The 18,837-nt window shown below is 39.6% G+C and overlaps 1 long non-coding RNA gene across 2 annotated transcripts in view; it reads left to right on the forward strand.

Annotated features, from left to right (window-relative positions):
• The first annotated feature begins 10,117 nt into the window (after window positions 1–10,117).
• Window positions 10,118–18,837, forward strand: part of LOC138688025 (uncharacterized) — a 47,753-nt gene continuing 39,033 nt past the window's right edge. For both annotated transcript variants that reach the window (XR_011327061.1, XR_011327062.1), the window contains exon 1: window positions 10,118–11,449. This is a non-coding gene — a long non-coding RNA (uncharacterized lncRNA). The remainder of the gene's footprint in view (window positions 11,450–18,837) is intronic.

Genomic DNA, 18,837 nt, shown 5'->3' on the forward strand with positions numbered 1-18,837 from the left:
GAGCTATGCAAGATCCACCTTACAAAAAAAAAAAAAAACAACCTGTAATTTGGAACCCCAACTGCTCTCCCTGCCAACATGAGCAGAAAAGAGTGCCTTTGAGAAACATACTCCTGTGCCAGATGTAGCTGTTCCCTTCAGTGGCTCTGCAGCCTTCCTAACATTACAGCATCACAAAGGCATGGAATTGTGTCCACTCATCCATTTCAGTTCTTCTTTAGACAAATCTACAGGAGAGATTTATTAAAAAAAAAAAAAAAAAGTGTTCCCAATCCTGTTAAATGCCATGCTCTGCATATGAAGCTTGGTCTTCTGTATCCTGTCCATACACCCTCATTACTAAGCATGCCTCTAACACATCTGCCATAAAGCATCTCACATTCTGCTTCCAGCACGTGAGCCACCTAGCTGCACTGGACAGACAGGGCTCCTGGGATATAATAATACATGGAAAGATGTTGACCGGCATGTGGGGACACACACTATCCCACCAGTGGATATGCTCCCTGGCCTCCTTAAAAAGCCACAGGTCCTTGACAGGTATTGCCTCGCATTACACGTATGCTCTTTTGCATACATCTAGTGAAAGAACATGGAAGAATAAAAAAAGATCTGACTTTTCCACTTTTCCTATGGCACTAGGACTCCTCCCTGGCTCCCTTGATGACAGAAAAACAAGAACTCCCTCATATCCAATATCATAATCCTGAACTCCTAGAACTGAATCGGCTCAAGATTTTTCATTAAAGGAAGCTTAGGTCATGCCACACTACCTTCTCTTTGGAGGAGTGAACTTCTAGAATTCTGAAGATTTCAAGCTATTAAAGGCTAAATTATCAAATTACATTTGGTTCCATGGAATTTATTTCCAAATTTTCTTACCACAAAAAAAAAAAGTCACTGCCCATATCATTTAATCAGTGCCCTTTTTTAAAAAAAAGGGATGTAACAGTTTATGGATGTTTACTCCAGATTTTTCACACATGCACAGCAAAATGCCAGGAAGGAACTATAAAATTTGTCCTCCAGCTTTACATAACATTGAGCTTGCTCTCCAAGCTAAATAATGGATTCTCTGTGCAGCTGACTATTCAGAAAGTACCAGCAATATCACATGAAGACAAAGTGGGTGTTAGGTCAATAATAAATGACAATGCTATGGAAAAAGGACAGGAAATAACTTCAGGAAAGAAGAGGAAGGAAAACTAGATACAGTGAGGGTACAGAAAAGGAAGCAGGCAGAATTCATGGAAAGACAAAAACTGCAATGTTTTTACACTTGCTGGAACACAACTTCACAAACATGCCTTGCAAGCAAGAGGGGAAACTTCATCACTGTCAATCCAACCTACAATCTGAGGCTTCTGCAAAAGGAAAATGGGCCTAGGTTGCTGTTCCTTTTAGTCTATATGGAAGATAGCTCTGGGGTAGCTGAGTTTACTTGATCTACTGCTTACAGGAAAGCAGAAGGGGGAAAAGCAAAATTTTAAAGTTCTAGATGTGGGACTGTAAAAAGGGACAGTGAAACTCATTTAAGCGCAAACTGACAATATCCAGGAACAGAAAGACATCTGAAACAAGTCTGCCATCTTTCCAGTAGATTCCTTACTCCCATTTAGGATTTTTTTCCTACTTGAGGTATATTTTTTTGTCTATATAAAATTATATTTGTATCATATCTGGCAGTCACTCTTCACAATTATTAGAAAGAAAACTATGATAGTTACATAAAGTAAGTAAAACTTCCACAACAGTTTCTTCTCCCTGTACTGCCTGTAGACTGCCACTCTGTCTAGTGGTCAAAATTCAAAACTTTCAAAAGGCCTATACAGAGGATTTTCTATACTATCATGTCATAATTCAGTATATGCAGGCTCTCTGCAGGCAGCAGTGGGGAAAAAAAAATTACCTTGAGAGAGATTTATTTCATTATCGGTCAGCTTTTCTGATGTCAGCATCAAAGACCTACCTAAAATTTCTATAAATGAAGAACCGGAAAAGCGAGCATTGAGTTTTAAAATATTCATTCCCCTTAAAAGTAGCCTGAAAGCTTCATGTCCCGCCTCTTCTTCCTACTTGCTGGAATGAAAGAGACTGTGAAAAATTCTCTGCTTGAAAAAAATCATGAGTTGCAGGGAACCTAAGCCATATGGCATGTGTTACTCAGAACTCCATATACCAGTGTTACACCACAAAGACTTATGCTTGGTATCACACAGACACAAGACCAAATCAAGGTATCTCTTCAGCCTCCAAGACAGGGCTGACCTATTATTATAGGCAGAAATAATCTTAAATATTTCATAAAAAGTTAGCTAGCAATTTATATTCTTCCAAAAACACTACATATAAATGAACTGCACAAGCTACTTCTAAACTTAGTACTAGATCACATCCACCTTAGATGCATGCAGGGACTGTATAAGGAGGGACTGTATCTAACTGGTGCAGTGCAAAGAGAAAAGGACCAGATTTTGATCTGCTGTATTCCATTATGGTCCCACAACTGCATACCCAACATTGCATTGTTACCTGCAATGAAATTCATGCCCATTGCCAGCGCAAGGTGTACATGGTGCCCATGTAGAGAAGTAACTGCTGGAGGACCACACATCCACACTGCAAGTGGGGTCATTCAAGCCTCCCTTTGAAAGCAGTAATTCCAGCCTCTACACCAGAAGCCATGTAGGTCTGTGCCTTCCATAAATGCCACGTGGGTTGTTTTTTTTTTCCTTTGACCAAGTTGTGATTAAATATGGTAGTCATATGGTTTTGGGTGCATAATGAAAAATGAAGTCCAGCCAGGAACAGTGACCCATAAAGGGTCTATGCGGACAGAAGGGTCTTCTGGGGACAGAAGGAAGCATGCCATCACAGTAATGCATTTTAGGAGTGATTATTTCAACCTTTCCAAATCAATTACTTTCATTTCTGCTCTGTGAAAAATATCATTCTCTGTTCTGATTTCAGATAGCAGCCTAGGGATGACAAGTTAGAATTTCCTGCAGGATTAAAATTCCAAGTAACACTTCTCTTCCATAGCTGTTAGTGGAAGCAAACAGCCATACTTAGGTTAGCGTGGATTACACGTATTATTTTATCAATGTCTCCTGAAACGTAGTATAGCAAAGTGGACAACTCTTGGATTTGCTGCCTTAGAGGTGAGGATTTCAGTTTCAGTTCTGCCCAAATATTAAACAACCTTATTCAGATGCTCAGCCAATAAAACAGAATATTAATAGCCACCCTTTCAAGGCCAGGAAGAGAACTGTGTTTAATAAAGACTATCAGCAGAAAGAACTATTAACAGCAGTTAGAGCAAAAGATACTGTTCACTTACAGCTTGGTTCATACTCCCTCTGGCTGAAAAATGTTGTGTGAGGATGTCTCAATGTCTCAAATGTAAAACATCTTGTTAGTCCTATGAAAGTATGTGACAGATCAGCCAAATGCTTGAGCTGTGTGACAACTAGCAGGTTTTGTTGGTTTATTTTGGGGGGATTTTTTTTCAAAAGGAAAATCTGCTTCAATGGCTGTAAGTCAACAAGACGACATTTTGGCAGATCCTCAGGTCTCATAAATTGTCAAAGTTTGAGTAAAGACAAGGACATAATATATATCCCATTTTCTTAGCCTGCTATGTATGAATTCATATAGTCATAATTTTACAGGATTTATCCCCAGAGGAAATATGGCATGACCTAGTAACCTTGCGTACTGAGTAGAAATTAAAGCCTTAATTTTGCTAATGATAAAAATACTAAGAAAACTCCGAATTTCTCATGTAACATTCTAAACTATTACCACTGCAATATATATTAAAAAGCTCTCTTTTTCTCTATTGAAGTAATTAGTTTCCAGATTCTCCCAAATCATAAACAAAAGGGAATCAAAGACAAAAAGCACATTAAAAGTATACTAAAACAGAAGTCAACCTGTATCTGAAATAGAGTTCCAAGAAACTAATTCATGTCATCTGTCTCGACTAGTCCCAGGTCCTGTAGACTGTGGTACTAGTTAAGTCACTGGAGGAAGATGGAGAGTTACATTTGTTTATTAAGTTATGTTGGTACAAGCTTTATGCAGACACGAATACCTGCATAAGTGTACTTGTAGCACTATCCTGTTTTATCTCCTACACAGGCTCGTATACACCTGTACAAGCTCTTTTTTGCCACTAACACAGAATCCAATCTACTGGGGTTATCTACTTGCACTTCAAGTATCCTGACACCATTGCAGTACAGTTAACATTTATAAACTTCAAATACAAAAAGCAAGCAAACAACAAAACCTTATAAATATTTATCTCAGAGTTAATTATATATACCTGATATAACCACACTCAAATTTTGTTCATTTTTATGACAAACTTGCAAAGGAGAAGGTTAAAAAAAAAAAACAACAAAAAAAAAACCTCAAACAAACCAATAAAATCCCCAGGAGGAAATTTTAATTTATATACTCTCTTCTAGTTTATCAAAATCTAAATGTTCATATCTGTGGAAGTGTTGACAGAAACAACAGCTCAGTGACACAAGGATACTTGCGGATTCTCAAAGCAGTTTGTGATTTCAAATACAATAGCTGGTTTGTATCCAAACATCTGATATGATTACACTCACTCCACAAGAGATTCTATGCTGTTTCACTACATTTTCCTCCAATTGTCAGTGTTAGAAACTTTGTATTTTGTTCCAAAGGAAATTATCTTAATACATCCCAATGATACCATTATTGTTTAAATAGAAGAGAGTATCCTGTTCATATTTTTAGAGGCTGAGGCAAAAATCTCAAGTTTGTTAAAATAAAGAGTCTCTTAGAAAGCCTTTCTCAAAGAAATGGAAACAGGGCAACCTTTGTTAAAAAGTTTTGCCAGTGCTTCAAGAACACAAAACTATTTATAATATTATCTTAAATAAATAAATAAATAAAAAGGTTCCCCTACTCCAAAATTATTCCTTGGCTTTAGGTGTGACACATCACTGGACCTTCTTGTCAATATTCCCACCCCCCAAAAAATATAATCTTCTCTACAGAAATTACAGTTGCAGCAAAACAACAGATGCAACCAGCATAACCTTGATTATATAAGTATAGCTTATTCCTAAATAAAATTAAGGATGAGCTATATGACTACAACTGCATACAAAGACCAAGGTCTCACGTATATGAAGACATACAGAAAAGGGTTAATCTTTACGGAGATGCAAGCATTTAAGTATAAAAAATACATGTAAAATAGACTTTAGGAGTCCTATTTACCCAGCCAACTTAAGGCCACAGCTTCATGCGTATTCAAGCTGATTATGGCTCCCATTTTTCTATTGTTAAACTTTGTCTTAATTACATTGTATTCTTTAAACACTTGGCTTCACACCCATCTAGTTTCTTTCAACTAACTCAACCATGCATTTTAAAATTTAAATATGCAGTCAGAACTGCAGGCCCTGTGCCCAGCCACCAGGAGACAACAAGATGATATCATCACACCCAGTCTGAGAGACATAAGCTGAGCAGAGAAGAGAAAGGCTAGACAACTCCACAGAGGAAAGGCGCTTCATAGCGTGCTGGACTGCTCCATCACGAAATGCATCACTTATAAGGTCTTAGGAAGCCCATGCAGCCAAAGCTGGCCTGGTGTGGACCCTGCTTGTACACTGAGCACAGGTTTAACCAGCTCCCACAAGCTGCCACTCTTCTCACCTTCACACTGGAATAGTGTAATTACCGGGGGGGGGGGGTGAGAGAGGTAAGGCTGCTTCTTTATGAGGCTTGAAGTGTTTGTGCAATTATAATGTAACATTACATGCCTGCTGTTCTTGTAAATAAAGGCTGCTACTGCTGAACATTTGCTCCCTGCATATAACAGCTAATGGTGTGCAAATGACTGTATGAAGGCATACTCCAACCCATTACCAGTTTCAACAAGGCCTAACAAAATATTCTGAGCTTGATTCACATCACTGAAAACATTCTCCCATCTCTATATAAAAGCTCAAATTTTACCCACCACTTCTGCGTTATGCTTTATGTTGAAATAGATCATAAATCATTACCCACTATTGAGTGGTTTTATGTACATAAAATACATCTTCCATTCTAATAAACTTCAACAGCTCTTAGAGGTATCTTTCCACAGAATTTAAAATAGGGTTGAAACATTCCTAAGGGCTGATAATTACTTACAAGGCTTCTGCAAGTGTCTGTGAAAGTTTATGTATACACACACACAGAAATACATAGGCACATATGCATATGAATGCGTAAGCATGGGCAGCCTAGCCAATAAGTCTCCTTTTCATAGTGTATTTATACAGTTTCCACATCGACATTGTAGCTACATTAAAATGGTATGTGTAATGTACATATAGCTAAAGAATTACGAACTTCTGCAAATGCCTGGAGTCAAACTCTTGTCCTTGCTCAGACTGCTGAGGGTCACGCAGCTATCTGAATGGTAATGACTTGTAGCACACCTGGAGACCCTCACAGAAAGGGTCTGTTGTGGCAGTAATTGAGGCATCTTCCAGTCTTAGCAATCTCCCTGATTGTGCTTTCCGAGACATTTCTCCAATCACCTTTACTCTTCATTGCTCTCTGTCTTTACCAAAATCAAGTAGAATGTGAAAAGGTTATTATAGAATATTCATTTTAAATCTCAAACTGTCAACCTGGTTAATGCATCTCAGAAATACAAGATATGGATCAATTTAATTCAAAACAGAGTTCATTTGGCTAAAAATTTGAGGTATTCATGGAATAAACTATATTATGTACTTAAAATGTTTGGCTATGGATTTTGTCATCCACTCTATTTCACATAAACCAGAAGGTTATAATCCTGCATTTGGACACACTCCTTCAAGGAGGCTGCCAGGTCTGTTGTCAGAGATGGTACAAGGTCACAGCAAATACACTGAGCTCTAATTCCAAACAGTGGTGACTCCATGACTACCATTCCACTAAATCTTTAGCACATACATTCCTAACGTGTTAATTTCTCAGGTTTAAACATTAAATACTCATACTTGGCTGTACTAAAAAATATTACCATTTAGAGTTAACTCCACTCAGAGAGTCAAGGCCAAAGCAGTTTCTGAAACATGTTAATGTTTCCAGATAAACATGGCTGGAATAAACACTCCATGAACACGTACGTACCTTCCCTCACACAATAACCTGGTAATGTAGCATTCTCTATGGGAGGATTCTCCATTCTTTTGCCAAGTAAGAACAGAAATGACAAAACCAACCTTTTTTGGGTTTTTGCACATCCAACCAACACAGCATTCAAGATATATTAAAAAAAACTGTAAACTGCCAAACCTAAGGTAAGAATGCATCAAGTCAGTACCATCTTCCTCAGTATGCAGTTTGCTGAGACCTGGCAACAAAACTGGAGAAATTCTAACATCTTCACTTCATCCTGGCCATTCAAGACACAGTTGTTAATCTCTATATTGTAAAGATGTAGTTCTTTGTAAAGCCTGGCTCTGAATCGTATCACTGAACTGATCAGGTAGAAGATAACCTCCTCCTACTACTAAAAAGGAGAAGTGGGACAGAAGAAAGAAGTAACACAAATTTAGTGAGCCTGCTTTATCTGAACACACGGGCAGAATTTCTGCCCATCATTTCTGCCGCTGTTCAGAGTTGCACAGAGAGGGTGCAGAAGTGGGAAAAACGGTCCATTATTTCAGCATTCATTGCCATTTCTCAGAAATCTATTAGCATCAGTGACCTTGACCAGATTCTTGCCAGTTCCCCTCTATAAACACAGGTAGACGCTGCCATAGGCTGAACATTGTTTTGCATCATCAGGCTCACATGCTTGGTATTAATACATGCATTTTCAGGTTATCAACATAGTAAAAAGGCCAGATAATAATGACATCATCATCACCATGACTTCAAAAAAAGCAGAAATGGTAAAACAGCAGGATGCAGAATGAAACTGTGCTGGTCTACTTTTGTTTAATTTCTGACATCAGAATTATTTGGCCTCAAAATACTTAAGTAGCTATTTTTAAATAATAACCTGCCCACTATGGTCCAGGCTGAATAAATTCCTTGCACATATGTTCATCTCACATTGCTCCATGACAAATGATTTAAAAATTCAAGTTTGAGGTCATGCCATCTCACCTACACATTTCAGATGACATTGCAAAGCCTAGACAAACCAGTTTCACCAATACTCCCAGAAAGATCAACTTCCTATTACACAAGGTAAACCAGAAGAAGAGAAGAAGGAACTGTCACCAATTCTTCTTTTCAGCTTTGTCATCCTTTTATTGAGGTAAAATTCCTTACACAGGATATACCACAGACTATTTTTGAGGTGAATTAAATTCCATATCCCCCATATATACCCTGTCAGGGGAACCTAAGTACATTCTCGCACATTTTACTAGTGACAGTGAGATCTAATAATGCAATTAACAGATATTAGAATAAGCTGGTTCGCTTGGAAGCAATTCAGGCAGCCTAAGCAGTCATCCCATTTATTAGATTGAAAAGCAAAACACAGTCAGATGCTGAGAATAAAAACAGTTGTGTGATACACCCATGGAGAAGACAGGCTCTTTGGAATATCACCACAAATTCTGTAATCAAAGAGGTTAGCAATGATAAGCCCTCCCTTTTCATTAGTGTCACAAGATTACAGACATTTGCTAAAATAATCCTTTCTAGTGTGTATTTGCACTGAAGTGGGATTTAGAAACAGTTAATGTTAGTTGCAATTCAAGCTGTATGTAAACCAGCTAGGAATTCTTTTCCAATGTTTAATACATTTCGAAAATACCTCCAAATTGTAAATATATTCCTGTAAAAATATCAGTCCCTTTATAAGATACTTTATTTGAAGCACTGCATTTTTTTTGTTTAGCTCGTATCAATCTTTTTAAATATATCTGAATATTAAAACTGAAAAAATATTCTAATAACAATTATCTTCTCTTTTGTGAAAGAGCATCTTAATATCCTATGAGAATTTTTAATAAAAATTAGAAACATTACTTTCTAATTTTACGAGTTTCCTGTTTAAAAAGTATAGCTATGTCTCAAAAACAATAACATACAATAAAAAGCAGCATAATCGCCTTTCACAACATGACAAACTTCATCTTTGTAAAACATGGTGCTTACTACGCTACTAAAGGTACGTTCCTATACTGTATGAAAAGTTCATTTCCATTTATAATCTTTTCCTAAAAGACGCAAGTTCAAACTAACACTCTAATTGTTAAAAAAAAAAAAAAGCAGCTTATAGCAATTTAGTATACCTCTTGGTATACAGCAGTAACCACATCTGGCTTAGAACACACTGTGAGCGTAAGTGAATTTATTCTGGGTCTAGCATGAGAAAAAAAGTGAGACAATTCAATGACAATGACATTTCTAGAAAATGTAATTGCTAGTCAAACAAATTCTTACAAAGTACCTTTAAAAAGTTAGCAGTGGTTTGGTTTTGCCATTTTAATTATATTTCTATAAAAATTTTAAAGTTCTGTTAAAACCAGCTCTATAAAGCAATCCTTAACTATGAGACATGTGACAGTTAATTATCAGAATAAGCGTCAGGCGCTGAATCTATCAAATTCATACGGGTATACCACAAATCATTATATCCTAGGGGGTTTCTGATTCATCTACAGGATTCAATTTCTGTGAGCGTGTGCAAGTTTAACACATTGTAGATGTTCAGATAAATAAAACAACTTTGAAGGATAGGTTTCCACTATTTCTACTTTGATAATTATTCAAACTACATTGCAGTGATTTTTTTTTTTAAATACTGACACGCTAAAGGGAAAACAGGAGAAACATAAAAGCCGTAACAACTATTCTTCTGTCAACTGCAGATGCTAATTCAGACTCACCACAAAAGTTTTATCTCAGCACTGATCTCCCCATAAAGTTTTCATCATATGAGAGGGATATAAATTTTATCAGATGCAAAGTTAATTGGGAAGAAGAATAAATGGCTGAACTGCCATTCTAAGCTTTTCCCATGAAAAAGCACACACACAATGCGGACACACCCTTTCGCAAAAACACGCTAATTCGTGGAATAAAAGGGAGATGAAGAAGTCGGAGCGCCCTCAGCTCAGGAATGCCAGGAATCCCCGGAGGAATGCGTGCGGGCAGGCGGCCGCGGCGCCCCCGACGCACCGCGGTCTCGGCGACCCGCGGGGGGCTTCCCGCCGGCCCGCCCAGGGCGCCCGGCCCGCGGCGGGGGGGGGGGGGGGGGGGGGCGCCGGGCCCTCAGCGGACAACGGCCCCGCCCGGCCCGGGCAGCGCGAGTTCACTTGAAAGCGAAGGCCGGCAGCAGCACCTCCGGCTGAGGCGCCGCAACCGCCGCTTCGGGGCAGCCGCGGCCGGTACGCGCGCTCGGGGAAAACAGCCCCCACTCTTCACAACCGCGAGAGAAAACTAAGCGATATTCAGGCCTTATCGGAGTCTGTTCCCCCGGCAACTCCCTCGCCCCTCCGCGGCCCGGTGGCAGCGCTCCCCCCTCCGCCCGCCCCGCGGGCGGCAGAGCCGCCGCTCGCCAGCGCAGCCCCGAGGAGCGCTCGGGGGGAAGGGCCCGGCACGGCCGGCGCTCCGCCAGCCTCCCTGCGCGTTACCAGTTGGTCACGCAGGGACAGCCGCGTTGTTCTCTCCTCACGCCCGGGAGGACTCGGCGTCCTTGGCCTTTGGAGAGGAGCGTGTTTAACGGAGCGAGACGGAGGAGGAAAGCCAGCGACGCAGGGAGCCTCAGAGCGGGGAGCCACCACCACAGCCCTCCCGCCGTGGGCGGCAGCCCCCGCGGCACCACACGGCGACGTCCCCTGGGCCCACCGCGCTCCGGTCGGGTCGCGCCACAGCCCTGTGCCGGCCCGGCCCCGGCCATCTCGGCAGGGAGAAGCGGGCGACGCGGTGCCCCCCGCCCCGGCTCCCAGACTTCCCGTCGCGACCGGCGGCCGCCGCCGCTCTCCTCACCCCGTCCCGAGCCGACTCGCCCTCTGAGGGGGAATCGCCGTCAACTTCGTGCCGCTCCCGCCGCCAGCCGCACTCACCGCCGGAGCTGAGCGCGGACTGCCCGCCCCCTGCAGCGGGGAGGGGGTGCCGGGGCCGCGCCCGGGCCCTGCCGGGGAGGAGCCAGGCGGGGGGCGGGGGGGGGGGGGGGGCGCTCCCTCAGGTGAGCGAGGGGCTTCCTCGCGCGCGCGCGCGCGCGGCGGTTTCCCGCCCGTCCCCGCCCCGCCCGCGGCCGTTCGGCTACCTGGAGGCGCGCGGGGGTCTCGTCAGGCTGGAGCCCCCCCCCCCCCCCCGACAGACACCTATGACCCGCAAATAGAGGGGAAAACCACCCAACTCCTCCTTTGTTCAGGCTGCGGCAAACGCTGCCGAGAGGGGGTGGCTAGAGCAATCGCCTGAAGAAGAAACCCAGCCCCGGGCCCAGGTACTGTCAGCTCGAGGCCGCTTGACAGTCGGGTTTGTTTTCCCTTGCGAGCGCGGCCGGTCGGCGCGCGGGGGCGGCTGGCGAGGCTCCCGCCGCGGCGGGGGGAAGAGCTGAGGCAGCAGAAGGACGGGGCGGGGCAGGCGCGGTTTTGAACGTGTGGTGGAGGTAAGAGGGAAGGAGCGAGGAGCCGGGCCGCGGCGCGCAGCCTGGAGCAGACCGGGCAGCCTGCCCGTGGTGCTCGGAGAACGACGTCACGAGCACCTCTGGGCACACCTAGGCTGTCTGCAGCGTTTTGGATGATTTTCTTCAGCTAGGCTGGAAATACCACAACAAGGTGTTTGCAGATTTCCAGAATGTTCTGCGTATATAGTGAGAACTGAAGTGCTGCCACACTGCAGCATGTCTCTTCCATGACGCACATGCGAAGGAAAGCTAGGTGCTAAGGACTGGTGGTTTACCAGCATCATACAAAAAAATACAGTGACTATAAGCATCTCACAAGAATTGGGCCTCAGTTAATTTCTTCCACCCTCAGAAATTTGTTCTCCAGATTTGAACCCCCTAAACCAAGCAGCATTGCCGGAAAAAAGGTTATAGTGAATATACAGGGAGAAAAACACAACAAAATGTGATAGATCCATGTCTAGAACAGAGAAATGCAGGGCAGTGAACACGAGAAAGAAAAATTCGGTATATAAGCCATGAAAGCCACTTACAGGGTTGTTCTACAGGCAGAGTACAGGTAGGCACACATCCTCTTTCCAAATCCAGTAGTGCTGGAGGTCACTGCTCAAATTTCTGTCAGAGCTGCTCTGCTACCTGTTACATGCCTCTCAAAACAAGCCCACTTAGCAAACACTATTCTATGGTATTGCATATAATTGTATGGATTTTCTGTAGAGAATACCCTGTCTTAATTAGGCTGTATAAACAGAAGAGGTTCAACCAGAAAACTAACTGTTCCCAATAAAACATTAATATTGACATTTCTGGGGCACTGTATCCAGTTTTAGGTTCTGTGCTGGGAAAAAAAAGTTAAAGTTCACATGAATCTACGATACATCAGAAAACTAAGTGCATCCTAAGAATTTTAAAAACCATGTATCTCAGTAGTATTCCTAGTTAGTACCATAAGGATCTATTGACAGCTGCAAGAAAGAGTCAAAAGCAAAACAAGGAGACAGAGAAGTAGCAACTGACAGCAGCGGCTTGTGATAAAATACTATACTGATGGCTGATCAGTAGAAAGGACTGTAAACTGTGGGAATTGGACAAATTATAAACAGTTTAAAAGAGGCAGCTAGCGAGGTGGTTGCAGACATATAACAATGTTTTCCTTTGCTGAGAGGATGTAAGTATTAGATGTGACAGGAGCTATAAAGACTTCTGTTGTGGAAAAATGCACTTCTACATAATGTACTAAATTCATTCTCCTTCAAAATGGTTGTTGAAACGAAAGTCGTAGATGTATGGATTCTTCTGCCTTTGGTATTAAATTGACTTGTCAGAAAAATGCTCATGAGACAGAACAGCCCAAACTTGTGTTGCCATCTTGATCTACATATTTTGCCATTTAACGTTTGCTTTTCATATACATTTTTTCACATAACCAGAGGCCATGACTAGTCTTGGAGCTGTTTAAGTAAAAGATTTACATAGTTTGCTTAGTTCCTTTCACTGTAGTTTTCAGAAAGCACATGAAGTTTACCTCCCACCCCCCTCTTAACTGGTAAAACCGAGAAACATTTTTTTTTCTCAGAGTTACATGAGCTATGTGTCAAAAGTTTTCAGTTGAACTCACAGACACACGTACATATGGCTATATTTTATTACAATTAATGTGTGAAGAAATATGCTGACAGTTTGTTCAGCCTTGTATTGTAGTTTTGTAATGTAAAGGAATTGAACTTAATAGAAAACCAAATACTTCATTAAACAGGTGTATACACCTATAATTTTCAGGTTATTGTTAGAGGTTAATTAAAACAGGTGTCAATCAATGATGTTATACAATAATACCTTTCCATTGCATTTAGAAGCAAACCAGAAAAAAACATAAAAGATTAATTTCTTGCTAAAACAACCAGGCTATGATGACTACTAGTTATTATTATATAGTCTATAATTAATTTTTTCATGATGCATTACCTATCAGGTAACAGGTCAGGAGACAATTCAATTGCTATCTGGCATGCTCAGCATTAAACTGCTTAGAAAACTGTTCTCTTGTTCTGTATTGTGTTTCAGAAAAATTGTTTCATACGATAATTAGGCCAAGGCATTTTTCTTCTTTCTTTTTTTTATTTTATTTTTTCTATTAAAGGCAAGGAAAAAAAAAAAGAGAGAGAAAAAGGTGGGACCAGTACAACTGCTAATACTTTTATATTGGCTGTGAGCATCCCAGGCTGAAAAGGAGAGCTTTAACTGCATTTGATTCAAAGCTCTATCCTATACTTTATAAGCCATTGAGGAAACTTTAATGTGAACCTTTAAATTTTCATTAAAACTGTAGTTTAAATCAAACAGTTTCTTACAGATCTTTGGCATATCCTGAACATGAGTTTTAGAAGTACTTGGTATAATAATGCTACAAACATTAATACTTTGTTCACTAAGAGCCATAGTCCAGCTGGAATACTGCAAAAGTACAAGGTTGTCCAGTGAGGTAAGAACTTTTTGGAGGAATGTATACAAACACAGCAATAAGCTGAAGTTGCACTGAAGACAGGGTTGGGTCATACACAGAGTATCATCTCTGTGCAGGCTACCATTTCCTTTCCCACCCCTCATTCACTTTTCTCTTCCTCTACTTTAAATGAAGGCTTTGGTCCTTGTTTCCAAAACTGGCTCGACACTATGATTAATGTCTCTCTGTCCAGGCAGTGTATTATCAGGCAGTTGTGAAATACAATACAAAATGGAGTATGCAGCTAAAGCAAAACCAAACAGTAATGCCCTAGCAGCTTGTGCTGCAGATTAATTGCAGCTGCTAGCTATTCCAGCACACCTCCAGTACTGAATAGCACTCCCTAGATTCAGCTCTCCTTTTGCATTGAGTCAGGCTGTATCAAAAGCTTGGTTTATTAGTGCTATGCTTGGCTCCTAGCAAGATGCATCTCTATCTCTTTCTATGCACTGAACTGAATTTTGACACCTTATTATAGTCCCCTGATTTCCTTGCAGGAAAGGATCTGATCTAATAATCACAGTGGAAGGGGAAAAAAAAGTCTTTCTCACAGTATATAATTACATTGAAACACTGCTTCTAATGCATCTTTTACAATACATATTGCAAATTTTCTCAAATTATTATAAAAGACTAGATGTCTGTTGCTTAAGAAATAAAATTATCCCTGTTATTACTGTATTCAGTAAGATATTGAATAGATATTTTTATCTATTTCTTATTTCAAGAAACACAATCTTCAAAATTCAGGTCTTTCTAGTCTCCACCATTATTTTCATTGACTTGTATTCTCAAAACATTTTATCTTAAACAGAATGTTTACAGAGTTGATTATAAAATTATATCTGTACAATTGGATCTCAACCATTTTAACAAACTTATCAAAGCACTTTTGAGTTACATATGGGCATGAGAAAGTACTCTTTTATAAAAATCAGACCAATTTGGCTGTCCTGGAACACCAAGGAACAGTTCTATTTTAAATATTAAATTTACATTAGTGTAAATTTATTTTCAGAGGAGGATTTGGGTTATTTGAAGAAATATATTTTTACACCCTTACCAGATGGTTTTTGATGCATGACCTCTGTTTTTAACTCAAAAGACAACTAACCAGAAAGGGAGGCCCTTCATCTTCCACCTTTCTTATTTTTTCTCACCTCTTTTTACAGTGGCATTTCTTTCTTTCTTTCCTTCCTTCCTTCTTTCTTTCCTTCTTTTTTCCTCTCTCCTTTTTATATTTCTTTTTGGGGCTAGCCCCTGTCTTTTACATTTGTCATCTCTTGTTCTCCCATTTCTCTATTCTCCCATATACAGCTGTCAAACACACAGGGTACTGTTGATACAACCCAGAGCACTAGGTTCCCTCTATCTCTAACTCAAGCACGCAATGTGGAGAGGTGTGTAACAATATTTTAAAAAGCCTGAATAATCTCAGCCATTAAGGTAGCTATTCAAAAACATATTTACATTGCAGGAGAATAAGATGTGGTAAATAAGATGTATAAAATGACAGATGAAATTGCAAAATGAAAGATTAGTATTTTCAGATGTCTTCAACAGGGGAAAATACCTGGTTTTACTTTATGTTACAGAATCTGTGGTAAGGGAAAAGCTAGGAGATGAAGATTTAAACTGTAGCTTTTCTTCTAAGGAGTTTAATTTCATTTTAGTTAGCTCAGGTTTACAAATGCTCTTCCTACTGAATATAAGACTGTACAATTATTAATCTTACATAGAAATCAAGAATGAGATAAAATATTCAAAGGTACAAGGTGAGATGAAGAGAAGATGTCATTGACTTTAAAAGCTCTTGAGGGGAAAATACAATACAAAGTTTGATCACACCTAATATGATAGTTTCAATATTCACTTAATATATAGACTAGTAATTAAGTGAATAACTAGTACTGATATGAACTTTAGTTCAAGGTTTTGGACACTGTTCTATATCTAGCCACCACGAGACTTTCTGACCTCCCATTCTTCTCCTTGGACAACTTTTGGCTATATCCACATTTCTTGCTTCATCTTAATGACACAGCCTTGCTCCCACTAGCCTTATTCAAGTAATCCTAGCAATGACAAAAGAAGTTTTTCCAAGAAGAGCCTGCAGAAATCCTAGGTACTACAAAGTGCATCTACATTAAAGTTCCAGAAACCACTGTAACTGTTATCCGCTCTGCTGAGGTCTATGTAGCTGCTCTTGGTCAAGTCCAGCCTGCTAGGATTCGGCTGTGCCCACACTGTAGGAACAAACTGGTTTTTTGGGAGTAGCATAGAGTGAGTATCTATTTTTCACAAATATATAAAGTTAGTAATTTGTGGCATTGTCAATGTATTTATTTGAAGAAAGCTTAAAGGATGCATTGTTTCAGTCATTGCAAACAATCACATTGATTAATTTATCACAGAAATAGTAATGTAGTAAATTAAATAGCTCCTATGCTCTTTATGCATGAAGCTCTTAAGAACTATTGCTCTTACGCATTTTATAACACCCTCAGTATTAGGACATTGTACTAGGCATTGTAGAGCTCCATGAAGATATAGATCCACACCAAAAAATGCTTTACAATCTAAGTGGACAAAATATTTAATCACAAAAAAAAGAATACAGAATGTGCTATGCTGAAGCCAGAAATGTGTATCATGGCAAGATAATGCAGGGACTTTCTGAATAACTTAACAATTCTGTCTCTCATCCTGAAATAGCATGGATATGTGTAATGTTAAGCAAATTAAGCATTTTGATGTATTTAAAGTTTAACCTAACACATAAATATTTGCAAACTTAAGGCCTAAATTCTTAAGATTGGCATCCAAAGATTATGTCCTGGAGACAGAATATATTCTGTCTCTCTCAGAAATACTAATTTCACATCTTGTTTTACTTTTATTTAAGTAGCTTTCTTTTGTTTACAATGTATATCAAAGATTGTCTTGGTTTAGGGTATGCTGGCAATTTAATATGTATCTAGTGTACCAAGGAAGACAGCACATAAGAACAAAATTAGTATTTTCATTTTTTAAAATGTACTGTTGATTAAAAATATAGCAGGACAAAGTTTTATTTAGTTTAATGTATCTATTAATTAATCCTTTTAGTCACATGAGATGCAGACATTGCATCTTATATTCAGTTTTCTTCAAAATGTGTGTGTGTCTGATGAGAACTAAGGCCAATACCCAGTAAAGAATTTAGGCTCCTAATTCCCACTGAAATAAAATTATTTCAATAGAGAGGTGAAATGTTAAATATATTCTTGGGTTTAGACCCAGGTAACTTTTGGAACAGAGATAAAATCCTCACTATTGCATGTAAAAATAAATTATTTTTTTCTTATAGGCATGCATGGATATCTTAATTATTGCTTTTTCTTTTTTTTTTTTCTGCTTTTGGACAAAGATAAGGAAACATTTCCAAGCCTATGGAAGTCTAAAGCAGCATCTGATCCAAAGCCTTTCTCCTAACTTAGTTTAGGTATGTTGGCCAGTATACTTTTATGATGTTGTGCAATAGCACCACCTGATGGCTACAATCATTTTAACCGTTCTGATCCTTTGACTAACATACATCTGAGTAGCTTGAAAATAAAGACCAGGAAAAAAAGGATTGTCTTTAATATTCTTAAGATTGTTTTTATCTCTGGCCACTTTTCTTCATCAGGTGAGGTAATATAATTTGAACAGTTTTGTGAAACAATATTTTAGAAGAGATGTAAATGTTTCAGTAATGTCCCATATAAGAAACTTTGAGGATTGACTTACAAAGATGTTGATCCTTCCACTTTAAAGGTAAAGCATCACTTCTGATTCACCTGCAGTATTTTAACTATTGATGCACTGAAGACTTAAGAAAATATCTGTATCTTTGCAAATCTAGGCAAGACCTAGAAAGACAGGTTAAGAAAGATAGGTTTTAAAGGGTTGGAATTTCCAACCTTTATAGGTTTGTTTTGTCAGGACTGATGCAGAAAACTGCTTAAGCATGTGCTTAACTTAAAATGCCTTCCTCAATCCTGCTGATTTCAATATGACATAAACAGTTATTCAAAATTAAACATGGAAAAATATTTAGGGCTGAACATACCACTTGGAGACAGAAGCAGGGAAAAAGGAGGGAAAATGAATAAGTGATCTGGAAATCCTTTGCTTTTTCTTTTTCAAGGGGGGTGGGGGGGGTGGGGGAGGAAGGTAGCAGAGACATGCAACTTTTTTTTTACTCATTTGGAAGGGTGGAAACCATAGCAGAATAAAGTCAACTCCCTCCTGACTGAAAAAATATATCCAGTATATATTTAAAAAAATAAATGAGCAACAGAAGAGACTTTTAACCTATAAAAAAAAAGAGTTACACTGCAATAACAACAAATTTTACTACCATAGTGTCAGATTCACCATGTCAGGAGCCAGTAGAAGGGTCTGCATGAAATTGAGAGGTTGCTGAAAAGAAGTAATATATGAAGACCTCGGAGGCACACTACCCTGTCTCTCACTTTGAAGCTCCAGGAAGGAACTGTTGTTTGCTTTATGGGAACTGCTAACCAAAACCCAACATCAAGCAAGACATAAGTGTTTGCACAGTAGAATGTTCGTGCATGTAATAAACATTTCATGGAGAATGAAATTTTTTTTTTAATTTTTCAGTTCCACTTGTGAACTAAGTACTTGTTTTGCACAACTCTTACAAAAAGTATTC

Source organism: Haliaeetus albicilla, chromosome 12 (genome assembly GCF_947461875.1).
Source record: "Haliaeetus albicilla chromosome 12, bHalAlb1.1, whole genome shotgun sequence".
Classification (NCBI taxonomy): domain Eukaryota; kingdom Metazoa; phylum Chordata; class Aves; order Accipitriformes; family Accipitridae; genus Haliaeetus; species Haliaeetus albicilla.